The sequence below is a fragment of the Zonotrichia albicollis genome, chromosome 10 (genome assembly GCF_047830755.1).
Source record: "Zonotrichia albicollis isolate bZonAlb1 chromosome 10, bZonAlb1.hap1, whole genome shotgun sequence".
NCBI lineage: Eukaryota > Metazoa > Chordata > Aves > Passeriformes > Passerellidae > Zonotrichia > Zonotrichia albicollis.
The window spans coordinates 32,268,966-32,282,441 of NC_133828.1; positions in this window are offsets into that span (position 1 = coordinate 32,268,966).

Here is a 13,476-nt window from a genome sequence, read left to right on the forward strand (position 1 = left end):
AACTGTTCAGAAGACTGGATCACCAGTGTCCCCTTCATCTTACCTGAGCCACTGCTCAGCCAGCTGCAGTGGACCACTTGAGATGACCAAGACAATCAGTCCATTAAAAAGAAATGGTCATCTACATTTTGGTGAGGGACTCTGATTCAGCACCAGGCTCCTGAGCAATGCAGCTTGCATTGTCCAGGTATTGCTCTCACTCTGCCTAACCCATAAGCTCAGAAACCAGCCAGAAGAGACTAGAACAATCACTCAGTCTGAACTCTTACACAAAACAGACCACAGAGCCCGCCCCAGTAATTCCTGCATGAATACACTGCAGTCCTCTGGAGCCACTGGGAATACAAGGATGGAAACAATAGCTCGAAAGAACAAATCAAACTTATAAAACAAAACAAAAAAGGGGGGGTGGGAGCAATAAAAGTCACGATGAGTCAAGGAGGTAATTATGTGTGATAGCAGGGTTCCTTTGGCTGGGCACCAGCAAGAGACACTGTCTGCATCCAGCCCCTGGGATGAGCATGACAGAGCAGTTTGTGCTGCAGAGAATTAAGTCTCCAGACAGGAGAAAGGCAGCCATCCGAGACTGGGCCAGGCCTAACTCAGACACGCACAAGTCATTAAGCTAATGTCTCTTAGCTAATTGCACACACAGAGACATATCCTGCAAGGAAAACAGCCTGAGAAACAGCCTCATGGAATGGGCATTAAACAAGCACATTAACCAGGGAACAGTAATCCCTCCTCGGTGCCAGCAGGGTGTGAGGCATTTCTCATCCACAGGACCACAGCCATTCAGTCATGCTCAGCCCACAGGAATCCCACAGAAGCAAGAAACTGCAAGAAGCTACAAGCCCCCCATCACTGCTTTGTGTACAAAGGCTCAGGGCAAAGAGGAAGAGATGTGGCTGACGATATGTGTGTGCTGTTAAACACACCTCCCTAGAAGGAATTGTGAGCCCCAGGTTCAGATTTAGTAATGAAATCATGAAATGTGAGCAGCAGAAGGAGTCCAAGACTTCTGGGTATTTGCAGCTCTGCCTGTTTGCTCAGTGATTCAACACAGCCTTACTGAGCTTCTTAGAAAAGGGCCATGAGTCATCTCATCTACACCATTGGTTCCTTCCCTCTCCAGAAAGCCCCCAAACCAAGAGAACAACAGTTTTCTGAATGGAACCAGTTGGCCTCCCAGATTCCCCCATCCTTTCTCATGCCAGTTATCTGTGAGCCTCAATATCCTCCAAGCACAAGTGGAGTATGCATAGCCTGATACCCTCAGATGTCAGTGCTTGAGAGTGAAGAGCTGATGGTTTTTAAAGTCAAAAACAGAAGAGACATCAGAAGGACATTCTGCTTTCCCTCCTTTGAACACTGACAGCTCTCCCCAAGCCACTTCTGACAAATGCTTGCCTAATCTCCAACTTGGAACTTCCCAGACGTGACATTACTATGACCTCACTTCATCACGGTGTGGCCATCCTTATTGCAGGGAAATTGTTCCTATCACAGAATTTTAGAATTTTATTGCTGGAAAGGACCTCTGGAAGTCTCTGTTTCAACCCTAACTCAAAGCAAGGCCAATCAGATCTACATGGCCAGAAGATGTCCAACCAACACTCAACCTGCTGCTGGAGTTTCAGTCATTTCTTGTCAGGTCTGCAGTGAATACAGAGAACCAATGAGGCCATTTCACCTTACAGCAAAATATCTTGTGTATTTAAAACCAAATGTTTTCAAAAAGGCTCTCCTTCTTTAGATTCTTTGGCCTTTCCTCATAGGTCATGTGTTTAGACTGATGATCCTTTATGCTACTTCCCACAAATAATTGCCAATCTCCAGCCACACAGATCCTGGAGCTGCCAACCTCATGAAGACTACTGTGACTGCAGCTGGGAAGCATCAGATGCCTCCATGGCTTCCTCCATGGAGAGGAGAAACAGAAGAAAGGCTGGCAAAGCAGAAACAGCTCATCAGATGCTCTGAATACCAGTCTTCCCTTGGCTCCCTTCTCCTCACATCTCTGACAACCTCAAGCATGAAGATGTGTGAAAACTCCACATGCTCAGTTCAGCTGTTGTGCTTCTCGCTGTGCCAATGTTTCATGTTCCAGCTTTTCCCCAGGGCTAACATCATAAAAGAGTGGAAAACCTAACTTCATGAGACCATACTGTTACTGTTATCTAACTGGACCATGCTAAAAAACCCTCCACCCAGAGGAGAGCCCTTTAGTGTCATGAACAGGCCGAACAGAGACCAACTGCCAACCAGCAAAGTGGGAGGAGAGACACTCCTGGCAAGATGTGCTCCTCAGGATCCACAAAAACTAGGACCAGGTTTCCTTTGGCTGTAAGCCCATGCTTGGGTATCCCCTGCTCTGCAAATTCCTTTGTGGCATCACCCCCATCCTCTTCCCAGTCCTGTCCTGGGAGGTGTGCTTCACCATCCCTCCTTGCCTGTCCCTATCCCCCAGAGCACTTGTTACTTTCCCAACCATGAGAAAAACCCTCACTGGATTTCTCTTCAACCTGCCCTGTGTAGTCCCCACATCCTCCCCCTCCCCAAACACGTGCATTTTAGGGCCAAGAAATTCCTCTGAAACAGGAGGTGCTTGAGGACAACAGGACTTTGAAAAGAAAGGGCCTTACCATGTTAACTAGAGGTGCCTGCCAGCCAACAGCCCAGCCCCTAAACACACAAGGAATTTTGACCTCACATAGTGAAATTTCCTAGAACTTTAAACCTTTGTTGTTGTTGCTGTTGTTGTTGTTGTGTCATTGTCATCCTCTCTCTGGCTCTCTCTTGCTTTTCAATTTTCCACTTAGCAACCGCGTTGAAATGATGCAAGGGAGCAGCCGCTGCTAAACTGCAAATTATTAATTAGCTGCCAAGGAGTCTGTACATGACTGCACGCAGGGCAAGGGGGGCTCTGTCCTACATTACAAAACCAACCGACTGCCTTGGCACTGCTTTTCTGCCCAGAGATATAATTTAGTGGTGAGTCTCCATTTGTTCCAGAACTGATTCCTAAAAGAGGAGGCACTTGCACGGTCTGCTGAGGGGGAGAGGGGGAGGATAAAACCAAAACAACACCCCGCCCTTGGTGACCAAGGACTGATCCTTTAGCTGTTGAAACTCTTTCCAAAGAGCCTCAGTTGCTGTTACAACAAATACGAATTGTTCTCAGCTAGGGGCTGGCTATTTATAGCCTGAACAGGCCATTCTGCTGTGAAATATCAATCTGATAAAACTGGGAATGACTTCAGGTGCTCAGGGCTACTCAGGTCTCTGAATTTTCCTAAGACGTATTGCCACCCCAGTAAGAGAGCAGACACCCCTCTGCTGAGACAGCATGTCTGGCCACATGTGCCCTCCTGAACTGCTGCAACACAACTGAGAGTAGGTTTGCACAAGCTGTGGCTGAAGGCGCTGAGGTTTTCGGTGCTGTACATACACTTTGCCCTAGACATGTCTCTGCTCACAGAACCTCATAGTTTAAATACTGAAGACCAACAAACATCCCAGGGGGGATCTGCTCCAGTGGGTAATTGCCCTTATTGTTAAAAATTAACAACAAAACAATAATCGTAGACAGCTGGGCCTTTCGTGACTTTTATAGCAACATTCCCACAGCTCCACAAGAGACATTGTTTGGGATTCACAAATAAATTTTCACCCCAAATCAGGATAAATCTTTAGTCAACCATTTCGAATACCTTCCCAAGAGAGAATGGTCATATCCCAGTGGCTCACCATGGCATATCTTCCTGGCATGCACATCTCTGGCAGTGGGGCTGGGGGGCTTTAATGCTTGTAGAGACAATCTCCAAACAATTCTCATACCCCCAGAGCTGCTGCATCCCTCATTTTCTTTGTGTTTCAACTCACAGAATTTCCTGGCCTTGACATTGACAGAGACTTCTGAGCCTTTGGTCACCTCCTCCCTCCAAAAGATCATCTGGTGGCAGATGGCCCAAGGCAAAGGGAGGCTCAAAGGGAAGTGTAAGCATATAAAAAGCTGCAGCCAGTTCATCTTCAAGGAGGCAGGCAGGGGTGACCTAAAACTGAGTAGAGATGGACTAAACTGAGTAGAGAAACACCCTCAGCTCCTGCAAGCCAAGCTGATACCTAGGGAAAACTGATGGGAAGGATGGAGGGAGGTTGGTCAGCTGTGATCATCTGCATCCTGCAACGCCAAAAAAGCACCCTTGGCTTGGAATGCTCCGAGTGCCAAACCTGAAGTGGTCTTGAGACTGTTATTTGAAGGCAGATCTCAGCTGCACCCTGCTTGTCTCAGGCTTGGGTGTCTCCTTCTTCTACCACTCATAACAATTTGTATTTCTGTGTGTCAGGAAGTGCTAACCAAGACTGAGGGTGCGGGCTTGCAAAGCCTTCTGCAGCTCCCCAAGATGCTGTGGCTGATGTCTGACACTCCACAGCCTGACATGAAACCACAGCAGGGTGATGCAAACCATCACATAGACTCTGTCAGGATCAGCAGGAACAGCCAGTGCTTAATTCTTGCCCTGAGAATCAGAAACTTGGTAGTCCAGACCAAGAAACATCCCAGGGGAATCTGCTCCACTGATTAATCAACATCGCACTTAAAAATTAATAACAAAATAATAATAGTAGGCAGCTGTGCTTTTCCTGCCTTTTATAGTAACGTTCCCACAGCACAATGAGGGACATTGTTTTGGGTTCACAAACAGCTTCTGGGACATTTACACATCTTTATCTCTTTTTCCATGGCTTACGTCTCACCCGCTGGACCAGGCTGCAATAAATCTGTCTGGCAGAAAAGTACATGGATTGGCATGGAAAGGTTTTGATAGCAGAGGTGGCTTCTGTGATAAGCTTCCAGAAGCTTCCCCTGTGTCCAGCAGAGCCAATGTCGCTGGCTCCAAGATGGACACACGGCTGGCCAAGGCTGAGCCCATCCCAGTGGTGGCAGCACCTCTGGGATAAGGGATTTAGGAAGGGAAAGGAAAGAAGTTACTGCACAACAGCAGCTGCTGCCAGAGGGAGGAATGAGAGGAACAGACACCCAGCTCAGTGAAGAAGGAAGGGCAGGAGGTGCTCCAGGTGCTGGAGCTGAGATTCCCCTGCAGCACATGGGGAAGAACATGGTGAGGCAGTGGTGCCCCCGAGGCCATGGAGGAGGGAGAGAAAATCAGGAGTGAAATTGTGCCTGGGAAAGAAGCAAGGGGTGGGAGGAAGGTGTTTTAAGAGTTTGGTTTTCATTTTCTCATTACCCCACATTGATTTGATTGGCAATAAATTAAATTAATTTCCCCAAGTCAAGTCAAGCAGCTTTGGTGGGCACCTGGCAGCCAGCCAGAGCTGGACCACCACACAGACACATGCAGCAAGCTTGGTCCTAGCTTGGGTGAAGATTAGCATTCCTTCACATTCTGGGATTTGGAAAGAGTTGCTCAAACCAGGCTCATAGCAACCTTTTAGACGTCGCACTCAGAGTTATGTAAAATATTTTTCCTGCTTTGGTAGCTGGCAAACTTTGTTTTATAAGACAAATGGAATTTATTAATGCAAAATATTTATCAACTCTTTTTACTTTTTTCCCCAAGGGAGTAGAGAGGTTGACCAGGAGTCTTTCATCTTTGTTGGCTTCTGAATGTTAAAAATGCAGCTGATTTAGAACAAAACCACAAGTCAGAGTCTGTCTCATTTCTCTGCAACCCCTTTTTCTTCAAGTGATGGCAAGTTTTCCCTTTGACAAAGGTACCAGTTCCTGCTGTGATGGCAGGGAGTGCTCCTGAAATGTGTTCTCAAAGGCTTGGGTGAACTCCATGCTCCAGATGAGCAGAGGTAACAGGCAGCATGCAGGAGCCTCTGTGCTCAGCTTGCCCCAGTGGGCAAAACAAGAGGATATTCCATGCTTTAAGGGCCTCACAACATGGGAAGGGTCCATGTAAGGTGAGAACACACCAAAGAAGGAAGGGAAGAAGTGGGAAAGGGCTGGAAAGTACATTGACCAAACAAAGCAGCCTGATTACCATGTACAATCACCCTCTGCCCTCTGAGAGCAAAAAAGTAACACCACCAGCAGCTCTATCACCATTTCTTATGCCTCAGATTCTCCAAGAGAGCAATGTGAAATGACTTATCAGTGATTAAAGTATTATTGTAAAACCATCACTGTCTTCCCCCACTAAGCACTGGTGCAGTAATAATAGTCCAAACCAAAGTGATGGCCAGGCTGCTGATGGGCTCAGATAAAAAGCCTGTTTTTAGGGCTGTGAATCTTCCATATCTGTTTGATTGTTTTATCACCTTCTATCTTTTCCTTGGAGTGTTTTGTTCTTTGTTTTGACCGGTACCAGCACAGTCTTCACCTGAGGACCCCAAGGAGCACCACAGCAAACATAGACAGCATTTTTGTCAGAGGTGGACCTACTTTGGAGCCAGCATCTCCTGCTTGCTACAGAACTCGCAGTTCTTTGTTTCATATTCCTCATGCAAAAAGAAAAATACATCTTCAGCTGACTAAGGTTAAAAATTAATTGTTTAATGCCTAGATTATTTATTTGTTCCTCTTCTTTCCTTGCATGACTTGGGTCTAGTTTTCATTTAAGGATTTTTTTAATGTTCCCTTTACAGATTTGCCTTTTAATCTCAAATCTAATCCATCATAGTAATAGTAGGGACAGTTTCAAATGCAACCACTTGAATGGAAGAAGACATGACTGATAGAGCCCAAGATCCTATCTTCAAGCAATCAACTTGCCCTCACAGCTGGGATATTAGAGACAATCCTTCTTTGCATCAGAACTTCTTCCTTCAAAGGTGAGGCCCAGTAGCGGGTGGCAACTTGGAAGTATATTCAGTGAAAAAGGCAAGTGCCCTCTTGGCCCATCACTTAGCATCAAGTATATTTACTTGAAGGAATCAGGTCCTCTCTGCACACTTGCAGAGAGCTGAAGCTGTTCCAGAATTGCCTGAAGGGCAGAGCAAAGCTGTGACTTGCAGGACATTTGTCTCAGGGTGGGGAAGGACTGCAAAATAAAACTCTCCTCTTACAATAGGAGGTTTAATCAAAGAAGTGGAGAAGGGTCACAGAGCAAATTCCTGAAATTAAACTCATGAGTTATAAATAAATATTCCTCAGTGTGAGCAGAGGTCCCTTCAATAACACCCACTGCTCATTCCAGGCTGTAGTGTGATGCACTCAGGCTCTGGCCCCACAACTCAATTCCTCTGGATCACCTTCCCTGCATCCCACACGGAGCATCCTCTCCATGAAGAGGAGGTAGGACTGAGTACAGGGAGTGGAATCCAACGCCCCAACCTGAACACAAAGGCTTGCTCCCAAGGTGTGTCCATCAGATGATTGAAGGCCAGGAGAGCAAGTCAGGGGCAAAGCTCTCCAAATGCTCAGGCGGGATTGTCTGCAGTGAAGCCAAAGGGAGGTGTGTAACCTCATACTGATTGATGAATGCAGACTGTCCTAGCGTAAGGCGTCCTTCAGGGAGACATTGAGGTTTCCAGAGGTGCTGCTCTGGCTTCTCACTGCTTTCTTTGCTTTGTAAATTCCGGATGCCAGAGCAGCACTGCTCTTTGCCTGGGGCAGAGGGAGAGGAGCAGCCCGGTCTGAAGCTCTAATCTCGGGTCCTGCCCGGCTGCAGGCACCACCTCCAGGGCTGCTGCTGCACCCGGATAAGCGCTGGGGAGGGAACAAAAGGGGAGCATGACAGCCTCATTCACTTGCTAATAGGCTACTGGAAGAAAGACATCAAATCTACAATTACCATGCAAGGACACAGTCCAGCTTGCTAAGAACAGAGGAAAAGCAAGAATGGCAAAGGAGGAGAGGAAATGGATTAGGTTTTCTACAAGCACCCCGAAATCCATGCTTCCTACTCAACAGGAGCCCGGGAGGTTGAGCAGGGCTGTGACACCAAACTGTTGAACACGAATCAAGCACTTTTTTTTGGCTCTGGTTAGAAAAATCCTTTCTTGCAGAGCTGCCATAGTTCATGTGCTTAGAGCAACAGTGTACAAAAAGAAGGGTTGGGGTTTTTTGGGAAGGAAGGTGGAAAAAAAAGAGCACAAACCTTGCACTGGGAAAGCCACACCGATGAGCTTGTTAACATTTGAAGAGACTGCTTGGCATGATTCCTTACACAGATTCCTGCCAAGAATTTGCAAGAGGAAAGTATATTTAGCAATCCAAGGCATGCCAAAGCCTTGACAAGAGAAAAAAAAAAAACCTTTTTGAATATGTGGAATAGCAATTAGACATTTTCTAAGCAGCCATTTTCAAAATGCTTCCAGGCATCTAATAAGGGCACCTGAGGCATATCCACAACTCTGCCACACTCCATGGCTCAAAAGACATCCGCTGAGATCAAATACTCGGAGCAAGGATGTGTTACCGGTGGCAACTGCCCATTTCCAGAGCAACTGGGGCCAGCTTCAAGCAGGCACCTCAAGCTGTTGGAAATACACAATCTCATGCCACTGCAAATCATTTTGTAGCATCCTTTAAGGAGCCATTTTTCCAAGGAAAGCTGGGAGCCCTGCTGCATAACAGGGTAGCAGAGAGATGTCACCCGCCTGCTTCATCCATAGGAGCTGGGCCAGCTCTGTGATGCAATCGTCCCCCAAGTGGAGCTGCTGAAAATCCAGGTAGGATGAGCAGCATGTGGAAGCTAGGATAATACATAAAATCAGATGGTGACTTGCAGCCCAGTAAAGTGGCGCTCACATCATTCTCTAAAATTGGCTGCTTCTCTTGTTGTCCAGCATTCTGAGCTGCATGCAAAGCCAGCAATAAACTTCCTCACTAAATCTCCTTTCTTTCTAGGGAGAGACCTGGAAGATACTCCCAAAACAGGGTTAGTCTGCACCAGGAAGGTGACTTACCTGCATCAGTCACTCTTGTTTCTGAAGTGCCATTGAAATCTCCTAGGGATGCAGCATGGAGGAAGGAGCTTAGGAAGGCCATGAGCAACCCTTGGTTGAGCTCAAGGAGGAAAGCAGCTGGCCATACAACAAAACATTTGGTGGCCATGAAAGTTAGAAATCACATTGGAATACGCTCCTTAAAACTTGGTGCCCATTGCTTATAACTGCCAGGCTGTGTTACAGTCAGATTCCTAAGACACCAAGCCACGAGGGAGCACCTGCACAGAGGCTGAGTTCACACCACCCTTACGCCAGGACAAGCAGAAAGGGCTGACCAACCAACCTCTGTGGCTGTGGTTTCTCATGCTGTAAGCCCTAAACTCCCAGTCTTTAATATGGGGCACAACTCCAGTGGTGCCCCCAAGGCTTAGCATTGTGATCCCCTACAGACCAAACAGGGTGTTGGTCACCAAGAGGGGGCAGGAAGCACAAAGGGGGAAAAACCAAAGCAATTATTTTGTTTTGGAAACAAAGAAATACTTAACAGAAATCAGAATGAGGAAAGCTGCCCTGAGCTTGTTCAGTTTTTTTATTTCCAAGTTCCTTTGGGCTCCTAAACACCTTTTGGTACCTGAAATGCCATGCTGATTACAGCTACCATCCCCTTAGGTTATATCCTTGATCCTGAAAGAAAAATCCCATGGGACTGATAGATTGCTCTGAGAAAGAAGTCCCCTTCTCACTTGCTCTTCAAAAGTAACCAAGATAAACTAACCTGCACAGCCACATCTACAGAACATTCAGCCAGACTGAAAGTCTCAGTTTCCATCAAACCCTTCTCCAGTTCCCAGAGCTGTTGTAATCCAGATGGGTCTGGCATTGCCATAAGCTCACACCTTCCAGGACAGGTATCAGCTCTCTGCTGCTACAGCATCTAAGACAACTCTACCCAAGTTCCTGGCTAAGGTTTAACAGCGAATGTACTGAAAGCAGTAAGCAATATTGTTTAGAATTCCTGGTTTCACCCTAGATTCCCAGAGGGAACACTAAATTTGGAGGGTCACTGGGCTGAATCACATAGTTGTCAATATAATTTTCTCCTAGTATATACACAGCATTTGGATTGAGAACTTGTGATGGTGTTCACAGGGGTTCTTGGATGAGGGAAGAGATGAGGATCTGACTCCATGTTTTAGAACGCTTGATTTATTATTTTATTATATATATTACATTAAAACTATACTAAAATAATAGAAGAAAAGGGTTCATCAGAAGGCTAGCTAAGAACAGAATAGTCAAGAATGATAACAAAGGCTTGTGGCTCAGGCTCTGTGTCCAAGCCAGCTGACTGTGATTGGCCATTAATTACAACCAACCACATGAGACTAATCACAGATCCACCTGTTGCATTCCACAGTAGCAGATAACCATTGTTTACATTTTGTTCCTAAGGCCTCTCAGCTTCTCAGGAGGAAAAATCCTAAGGAAAGGATTTTTTATAAAACATGTCTGTGACAAGCACTGACACAAATTCAGCTTTGCTAGAGGTGACAAATGACTACAAAATCCTCATGTCCAACCTGCCCTTTCCTATTTTAACCTCCCGATGCCTTTTGTCACAGACAATCGAAAAGAGTGCCATGGTGTGTTTTGGCCTCTGAGCTTTGCAGCTGTGGCCGGAGCCCAGGTGCGCGAAGCCACTGCCGGGCGGGATGCAGCGGAGGCGGGGATGCAGTGGAGCCAGGGGAGGCGGCGGGGCCGGGGATGCAGCGGGGCCGGGGATGCAGCGGGGCCGGGGGATGCAGCGGGGCCGGGGGATGCAGCGGGGCCGGGGGATGCAGCGGGGCCGGGGATGCAGCGGCCGCGCAGCAGAGCGGCAGTGGCGCCCGCTGGCCGCTCGCAGCATTGCCAGCGCATCCCTCCCTCCTCCCGCCCGCCTCACTTCGGGGAAATGGCACTGGCAGCCTCGAAGATTCACCCACACAGAACGACTCTGCCGAGGAGCACGCCGGGGTACCACGACACAAGAAGCCCAGGGGATCTGCGAGCACAGCCCATCCCACAGGATGCAGGTAGGACCACACAATCCAGGTCAAAAAGATCATCTCACATCCTTATCTCCTCTTTGTATTTCTACCCTGCCCAGTTTCCACCCTCTGCAAATATAAATCCAAAGGGTAACTAATAACCTCCTCAGCAGGAGTAGAAGTTGTCTCAGATAAGATACCTGTGCAGCCATCCTGGGGTATCAACACAGTGAAACATATCCTCTGCACCTGTTAATGAATAGCCATTCATACTTCAGAGCAGTTGAGAAAGCTTCATCAGAAGCCTGTACTTCAATTACGACCTCTGCATTAATGAAGAAAGCACAGAGGTGTGCAGAGTCACATCTCACCACCTGGAAATGTGACCCAAGCACACTGAATCAAGAATAAAAAGCAAGGTGCAGAACCACACTCTCCTGCCCATGAGAGGAAGCAGATCTCTCTGGTGGTCAGTAACAGCACCCAAAGGAACGTAACTAAGTTGTGTCAGGGGAGGTTTAAACTGGATATTAGGATGAGGTTCTTCACCCAGAGAGCGGGTGGGCACTACAACTGGCTTCCCAGGGAAGTGGTTACACCACCAAGCCAGCTGGGATATGAGGATAGGCAGATTGATATGAATGACACCAGATACCTGAATGCATGAATTGACTTTAGTAAGGAAGTTTGAAGCACCAAATTAAAAGGAAAAATGAAAAGTTTGGAAAACAAGTTCAGGTGACTGAAGTCAAACTTGTGAGCCACAGACTTTTTGCAACTTGGAAAAAAGTTCCTACTTAGGTCCAGCTTTGAATTAATCTTTTGAAGATGTCAGGCTCATCAATGAATCATTATTGCTGTGACTTATCACTCCCCAAATCCATGTAAAACTTAATCTGGAATAAAAATAAGCAATCCCTCTGCTACTTCCTTGTTATTTTTCCTCCAGCAGAAAAAAATTGTTTATCAATTTTGTTAATAACCAAAGTTATTAACAAGACTTTTGTTTTCTGACCTGTATTGTTAGGGATGGGAGATGCAGCCACCAAAAACCCCCAGGTAAAACCAAATTGAAACTCACAAGTCAGACCATAAAAGATATTCCAGCATCTTGACAGTTTAAATGGATTATTTGGAGGCACTTATTAACTCAAACAGCAGCTTTTTCACCAAGACTGAATGTCCAAAGGATTGGCTTAACATGAAAATTTATGGTTGCAACTCAGTGTGGATTAGGTGACTCAAATATCTGGACGTGAGAGCCAGCTACCAGACCAGGAGCAAAGTGTTCAGGTGGACTAACCCTGAGATCTGCACACACCAGAACACTCCACAGGCTGTGGTACACAGCTATCTGTGGGTGGTGCTGAAGGATTAGCAGCACCAGCCAGCAGCAGAGCACGAGTTGATTTTACCATTCCAGTCAAAATGCTCATTTTCTCTCCATCTTGCAGCACATGGACCAGTTCCTTGGGGAAATGGGAAAAGGCAGAGATGTTTTATTTGTTCTCTCTTCCACCCCTTATATCTGCCCATCCCTCCACCCCTGGAGCTTTACTCTATTCCTCGAGGCACAGATGTGAAGGACATAACAAGATGAGCCAGGCTTCTTCAAGTTATTTAAGCTTTCCTCAGATTCACCTCAGTGCATTCAAGCAACAAAATGTGCAATTAACTAGAAAGGAAAGTGGTTTTTAATGACTTCCCCAGTAACCAGGGCCACTCAAACTAGTGGATAGCACTGCTAGTGTCCCCATAGTTAGACCTATAAATACAGAGCAGTGCACTGGGTTTGCATGGCAAGGTTTGGCAGTGGGAGGGCTGCAGGGCAGCCTCTGGGAGAAGCTGCCAGAAGCTTCCCCTGCCTGACAAAACCAATGTCAGCCCACTCCAATGTCTCCCACCACTCGCCAAGGAGGAGCCCATTGGCAGCGATGGTGGTGTCTGGGGTAACAGATTAAAGGAGAAAAAAACCCAAACAGCAATTGCAGCCAGAGAGGGCAGTGAGAGTATGAGAGGAACAGGTCTGGAGGTGCCTAGGCCACTGCAGCAGAAACAGGAGATGCTCCAGGCACCTTTGAGAGACTGGAATTTTAAGGGTTAATGACACAATCAGCCTTTCCAAAAGCAGCTGGTGAGGTGCAGGACTTTAAACCAACTTTTGTTTAGCAACAAAAGGCTTTTAAGCCAGGTGAGGGAGAAGGCATTAAGAAGCAGATCCTGCGAGATGGGAAAATGCTTTTTATCATGCAAATGTCCTCCCTTACACCACTGGCTGAGATGTAAAACTCTTCCCTTTCCTCCCTCCCCTGAAAGGTACTGGGACACTCACATGCACGGGTAGGCATGGCAGCATTCATTCCTGCCTCAGCGAGGATGATGTGAGCAGCTGCCATGGCTTGCTCATAAACCATCAAAGACCCCCAAAGCACCCCCAGACCCATTTAGGGCCTGGACTGCACATGACCCACAATGTTACATCCAGTGGACACCCCACCCCCCTCAGGGGAGGAACCTGGGCATTGCCACCTCACCTGAAGACACTAACCCAGTGAACTCTTGTGTTTCAGGGGCTCCACAACCT